The 7,521-nt window shown below is 37.7% G+C and overlaps 1 protein-coding gene across 1 annotated transcript in view; it reads left to right on the top strand.

Moving 5' to 3' along the window:
• The window catches only part of LOC117330636 (integrator complex subunit 13-like), a 183,208-nt gene that overhangs the window by 39,787 nt on the left and 135,900 nt on the right, over positions 1–7,521 (top strand). The window lies entirely within an intron of this gene.

The raw sequence follows: 7,521 nt of genomic DNA, 5'->3' as shown, positions 1-7,521 counted from the left end.
TCTGGGTTTAGACCAGACAGAGGTACAGTAGGATAGGTCTGGGTTTAGACCAGACAGAGGTACAGTAGGACAGGTCTGGGTTTAGACCAGACAGAGGTACAGTAGGACAGGTCTGGGTTTAGACCAGAAAGAATCTACACTGATCTGGTACAAAAGGAATGGGCAGATGTGGCTGAATGGTTACGTAAGGTGTCCCGACACTTTGTCACTAGCCATCCACCTCTGGATCGAAAGTTTTAGACCTACATGGGGCAGTTGCCTGGTACTGACCGTATACATAGGCCAGTGTTTTTATCCGGATACTCCAGCTTTCTCCACCTCCAAAACCTGACACATCCTTAAATGACCCTGGCTGTAAAGAAGCCATTTCAAATTAGTGTTGAATCAATTAAACTATGTACCTTTTTGGAAAGGTTTTAACTTTACCCAGAAGATTATCTACAAATTAAAAAAAAGGGGGATGACAACTCTTTTTCTGTCATCACTATAAAATTATGCACGCCTACTTCAAATTACCTGTGAGATTTGTAAAGACTCTGTATCAGCAAATTTCTCCTGTTTAGAAATCAATGTGTCATTAATTTTGGTTAGTAAGCTGCATGTTGCTATGGTAACTCCACAGTTAAACTTTATTCGGTGAGTATATCGTTTCAAAGGTACGATATCTTGGTGGAGCTAGAAAACTATTTCCCTCATGATGATTGCCTTGACATTTCAATGTAGTGTCAACAAAATTTTAATTTCGTTCATGACCTTTTTAAAAAAGAATAAAATTTGAAAGCCCTTAATTTGAATTGCTTTCCCATGGTGTTCCGTAAGGACTGAAGCCTCTATTATTTTCTTTATCCCTTTAATTGGTGTCGTGTAAAGGAAACAGAAGTCCCCAGTAGAGTATCATGACACAGGCTTGTAGTACTTATATCATTACCAGTACTATACAGGTTTGCACTCCTTATATCTTTCCGTGTGTAATGTTTTTCTTATCTACTCTTTCACCTATAGTCACCAAATGTTGTATGTGGATATCTCTTGGAATGGCAGAGAGTCACATGGTATGTCTGTTTTATTATGTGACTATATAAAATAGTTTTATTAAATAATGTGTTTGCATGATTTTCCTAGACTATACACATAAGGTATATTTTGAACTATTGCACTCCTAAAGTGAATATTGCACAGTCACGTGTGAAATATTGACCACTGAGTGATGTTTCAGAATTTTGTCCTACTCTTTAAAGCGTCTAAGTCACTCAGATGTCAACACTGCCAGGTACTGGTAATCAACCGATATTCTATTGCACTCGGCCTTCTGCCTCATTCAATAGAACATCAGTCTATTACCAGTGCCTCATATCAAATATTCTGGACTATTGTACAGACACCCATGATATATTTGTATATTAGCTGAAAGCCCTTTGTATGTTCTTTTATATACTGAGGTCTAATTGGATGAACATGTGTTTAGAGACTTTAATGGAGAACTGATTGAAATACAAAGTTTTTCAAGAAAATGGCCAAAATATATTTTTTTATTTTAAATTTCTATTCACTACTTGTTAAAACTTTTTATACCATAAATCAAATCTGACAACTGGCTTCAGAAAAATATTAGCAGCTAGGTCAAAGTACCAACATCACATTTAAAGAGAAATGGCTGCATGCACAAGTTCCAAAATTTGTGTTCTGTTTAGCACCTTTTAGAAACTCTTTCTAATGACTTTTAAAACTATTGTCAGCATTAAAATATTTTCCCTGTGGTCAGTTTGGAGAAGATTAATTTGATACCATCGGCTAATATAAAGTTAAACTGACTAAATTTTATGCGAAATTAGCATGCTGTTCACTTAAGACTGGGATCGTAATTCCATTGCTTCTCAAGGCTTATTTCCTGTCAATTATATTAATGTACACAAATATTTCAAAATTTTTGCCTATATTTATACAACAAAACCTGTTACGCATAATCAGAGTCACGCAAATGTTTGTAAAAATGATATAGCTTGATCTATTAGGAATTTCCTCAAATCAAATATCATTTGTTTATTGTAAATTGAGGCAGACGTTTTCCATAAGAACATACGTTATAAAATATTTTTGTACAATTTTTTCTAATAAAGTGCCTTATCTAATCCAAATTTGTGTGGAATGTCCCTTAAAGACACTATAACTGTAAAAATCACTGTTGGAATATATCATCTAACATAATAATTATAAATAATATAAAACATTCCCTTATAATCATGAGAATTGAAAGTGTGTGCAACCATCTTTTTTGAATAACTGAATTAGTGCAAATCAATTCTGTAGATCATATAAGAATTTATTCAGTGCATGTGTTACTGTTTCGTAAGCAAATGCTGTGCGGGCTCCTCGTTTGCATCCATGTGACTCGATCCATTCGGCTTTCACCGTGAAGCATTGTTTACAAAATTTCAATTGAGGTAAACAGCATTTTAAAATTTGCATTTAATTCCTGAAAATTACCTCCGTGATTTACCAATGTTTCCCCCGAAATGAGGTGAAAGTTATAGAATTATAAGGTCCCATCGCTGACCAGTGAATGAAAATGCCGTGAGATTCAACAAATACAGTTATTTGTTTTGTTTTAAATTCCACACATTCAACGGGTTAAAGAATACTGTGCAAATAATTTGACATGTTTATTTGATGATGTTCAAAAGCCTCATTAAATATTCTGTAAAATAACACTTGCCCACATTATTGCTGACTCAAGGCTGAAAATACAACAGACTCGCAGTGTGATCGCTGGATGTTTCCATTACAGAAATGTGTAGAACTTCCGTGGCGCTGACGTACACATTATTTATTAAGGCCATCAAAATGCTTCAAATTTTTTTTAAACAAATTTGTTTACATCAGAAGTTGAAAAACTTCAAAACATGCACCATTTTGACGACAGAAAAAATCCAAGCAATTTCTTAACACATTGTATATTCAGAAATCTTATTTCTTTGCAAGATAAATGAGAAAAAAAAATTAAATTAAATAAATTGAAATATTAAAACCACTAAATAAAGAAATAAAAATTACTTAAAAGTATCTTCATTATTATGAGCCATTTTAGAGCTTAAATGAAAAAAAAAAAGTGAAAATCATGAAGAAACTTCAATATGAAACATGGTGTCTTCTGGCATTGAGTTCAGTCAGTATAATAAAACCCAACTAGATGTGAGGGTGATATTGCTGTCAAAAGAACACAGGTTCTATGGTGCAGTCTACATCACGCCTTAGCAGCTGATATGTCTCCATTAATTTAGAACCCAAACTGTTGAGATCACGGTCGATATTTTGAAAGTAAAAAAGAGCTTACATTATATGATAGAGCTTGGCTGGAACATGCAATTCACAGGAGAAACTGAACCCTTTCATTTAATTGCTTTCAAAAGTTTAAAGCATGTTCTTAAATTCTACCTTTTTGACAGGATATGTCTGGGTATGACGTTTTAAAGTATCAAAAAAGAAATTGATTGATAAACCCTCTTTTGAGTATTAAGGAGTTGAGTGTATAATGAATGTATTTTCCCCCGATTGTAGGTGGAAGTGGTGAATATCTCGAGGATCAGACTGCTTAATATAATGACTTTTTGCAGGGTTTGTTGTTTTGCACTCAAATATTTGAAGATGGTGTAAGTTCAGGAAAAGATTTATGCATTGGTTTTCAATAATTTTTAAATGTTTAAGTGTGAGAATTTTATCTACAGTACATGCTGGATATTTGAATTGATACTTTGAAATATTCTGCAAACCCAGACATCGCTGAGCATCGAGGAGGAGGATGGATCGAAATAGAAAAAAAGTGTGCCATCGAGGAAATGCTGTATAATGTATTTACATGATATTTATATGATATTTCGTCTGTTACCTATATTTGTACTACAATAAGTCTATGCTGAATGATAAGCCCATCCGTGTCTGTTACAGTTAAGTAAACTTAACACAAATGCTAGTTCATTGTCTCATACTAATACTGGTCCAGCCACTCCTCTTAGGGCTTATCTTCAGACAAACACAACATTATGTCTGTAGATTTTGTAATAAGAGGGTCCGTAGATATTAAAAACATATGAATGAAATTCAGATTGTAAAGTTATGTAAGTTGTCTGGTTTGGTACATGTTAGATAGACAGCTAGGTCTCTGTTGGTTTGGTACATGTTAGATAGACAGCTAGGTCTCTGTTGGTTTGGTACATGTTAGATAGACAGCTAGGTCTCTGTTGGTTTGGTACATGTTAGATAGACAGCTAGGTCTGTGTTGGTTTGGTACATGTTAGATAGACAGCTAGGTCTGTGTTGGTTTGGTACATGTTAGATAGACAGCTAGGTCTGTGTTGGTTTGGTACATGTTAGATAGACAGCTAGGTCTGTGTTGGTTTGGTACATGTTAGATAGACAGCTAGGTCTGTGTTGGTTTGGTACATGTTAGATAGACAGCTAGGTCTGTTGGTTTGGTACATGTTAGATAGACAGCTAGGTCTGTGTTGGTTTGGTACATGTTAGATAGACAGCTAGGTCTGTGTTGGTTTGGTACATGTTAGATAGACAGCTAGGTCTGTGTTGGTTTGGTACATGTTAGATAGACAGCTAGGTCTGTGTTGGTTTGGTACATGTTAGATAGACAGCTAGGTCTGTGTTGGTTTGGTCTGTTGGTTTGGTACATGTTAGATAGATAGCTATGTCTCTGTTGGTTTGGTACATGTTAGATAGACAGCTAGGTCTGTGTTAGTTTGGTCTGTTGGTTTGGTACATGTTAGATAGACAGCTAGGTCTCTGTTGGTTTGGTACATGTTAGATAGACAGCTAGGTCTGTGTTGGTTTGGTACATGTTAGATAGACAGCTAGGTCCCTGTTGGTTTGGTACATGTTAGATAGACAGCTAGGTCTGTGTTGGTTTGGTACATGTTAGATAGACAGCTAGGTCCCTGTTGGTTTGGTACATGTTAGATAGACAGCTAGGTCTGTGTTGGTTTGGTACATGTTAGATAGACAGCTAGGTCTCTGTTGGTTTGGTACATGTTAGATAGACAGCCAGGTCTCTGTTGGTTTGGTACATGTTAGATAGACAGCTAGGTCTCTGTTGGTTTGGTACATGTTAGATAGACAGCTAGGTCCCTGTTGGTTTGGTACATGTTAGATAGACAGCCAGGTCTCTGTTGGTTTGGTACATGTTAGATAGACAGCTAGGTCTCTGTTGGTTTGGTACATGTTAGATAGACAGCTAGGTCTGTGTTGGTTTGGTACATGTTAGATAGACAGCTAGGTCTGTGTTGGTTTGGTACATGTTAGATAGACAGCTAGGTCTCTGTTGGTGTTGGTTTGGTACATGTTAGATAGACAGCTAGGTCTGTGTTGGTTTGGTACATGTTAGATAGACAGCTAGGTCTCTGTTGGTTTGGTACATGTTAGATAGACAGCTAGGTCTGTGTTGGTTTGGTACATGTTATATAGACAGCTAGGTCTGTGTTGGTTTGGTACATGTTAGATAGACAGCTAGGTCTGTGTTGGTTTGGTACATGTTAGATAGACAGCTAGGTCTGTGTTGGTTTGGTACATGTTAGATAGACAGCTAGGTCCCTGTTGGTTTGGTACATGTTAGATAGACAGCTAGGTCTGTGTTGGTTTGGTACATGTTAGATAGACAGCTAGGTCTGTGTTGGTTTGGTACATGTTAGATAGACAGCTAGGTCTCTGTTGGTTTGGTACATGTTAGATAGGTCCCTGTTGGTTTGGTACATGTTAGATAGACAGCTAGGTCTGTTGGTTTGGTCTGTTGGTTTGGTACATGTTAGATAGGTCCCTGTTGGTTTGGTACATGTTAGATAGACAGCTAGGTCTCTGTTGGTTTGGTCTGTTGGTTTGGTACATGTTAGATAGGTCCCTGTTGGTTTGGTACATGTTAGATAGACAGCTAGGTCTCTGTTGGTTTGGTACATGTTAGATAGGTCCCTGTTGCTTTGGTACATGTTAGATAGACAGCTAGGTCTCTGTTGGTTTGGTCTGTTGGTTTGGTACATGTTAGATAGGTCCCTGTTGGTTTGGTACATGTTAGGTAGACAGCTAGGTCTCTGTTGGTTTGGTCTGTTGGTTTGGTACATGTTAGATAGGTCCCTGTTGGTTTGGTACATGTTAGATAGACAGCTAGGTCTCTGTTGGTGTTGGTTTGGTACATGTTAGATAGACAGCTAGGTCTCTGTTGGTGTTGGTTTGGTACATGTTAGATAGACAGCTAGGTCTCTGTTGGTGTTGGTTTGGTACATGTTAGATAGACAGCTAGGTCTGTGTTGGTTTGGTACATGTTAGATAGACAGCTAGGTCTCTGTTGGTTTGGTCTGTTGGTTTGGTACATGTTAGATAGACAGCTAGGTCTCTGTTGGTTTGGTACATGTTAGATAGGTCCCTGTTGGTTTGGTACATGTTAGATAGGTCCCTGTTGGTTTGGTACATGTTAGATAGGTCCCTGTTGGTTTGGTACATGTTAGATAGACAGCTAGGTCTCTGTTGGTTTGGTACATGTTAGATAGGTCCCTGTTGGTTTGGTACATGTTAGATAGACAGCTAGGTCTCTGTTGGTTTGGTCTGTTGGTTTGGTACATGTTAGATAGGTCCCTGTTGGTTTGGTACATGTTAGGTAGACAGCTAGGTCTCTGTTGGTTTGGTCTGTTGGTTTGGTACATGTTAGATAGGTCCCTGTTGGTTTGGTACATGTTAGATAGACAGCTAGGTCTCTGTTGGTGTTGGTTTGGTACATGTTAGATAGACAGCTAGGTCTCTGTTGGTGTTGGTTTGGTACATGTTAGATAGACAGCTAGGTCTCTGTTGGTGTTGGTTTGGTACATGTTAGATAGACAGCTAGGTCTGTGTTGGTTTGGTACATGTTAGATAGACAGCTAGGTCTCTGTTAGTTTGGTACATGTTAGATAGACAGCTAGGTCTGTGTTGGTTTGGTACATGTTAGATAGACAGCTAGGTCTGTTGGTTTGGTACATGTTAGATAGATAGCTATGTCTCTGTTGGTTTGGTACATGTTAGATAGACAGCTAGGTCTGTGTTAGTTTGGTCTGTTGGTTTGGTACATGTTAGATAGACAGCTAGGTCTCTGTTGGTTTGGTACATGTTAGATAGACAGCTAGGTCTGTGTTGGTTTGGTACATGTTAGATAGACAGCTAGGTCCCTGTTGGTTTGGTACATGTTAGATAGACAGCTAGGTCTGTGTTGGTTTGGTACATGTTAGATAGACAGCTAGGTCCCTGTTGGTTTGGTACATGTTAGATAGACAGCTAGGTCTGTGTTGGTTTGGTACATGTTAGATAGACAGCTAGGTCTCTGTTGGTTTGGTACATGTTAGATAGACAGCCAGGTCTCTGTTGGTTTGGTACATGTTAGATAGACAGCTAGGTCTCTGTTGGTTTGGTACATGTTAGATAGACAGCTAGGTCTCTGTTGGTTTGGTACATGTTAGATAGACAGCTAGGTCTGTGTTGGTTTGGTACATGTTAGATAGA

Source organism: Pecten maximus, chromosome 7, assembly GCF_902652985.1.
Source record: "Pecten maximus chromosome 7, xPecMax1.1, whole genome shotgun sequence".
In the NCBI taxonomy this organism is placed as follows: Eukaryota; Metazoa; Mollusca; class Bivalvia; order Pectinida; family Pectinidae; genus Pecten; species Pecten maximus.
Note: the sequence above shows the minus strand (reverse complement) of the source record. Positions and strands in the feature narration are given on the sequence as shown.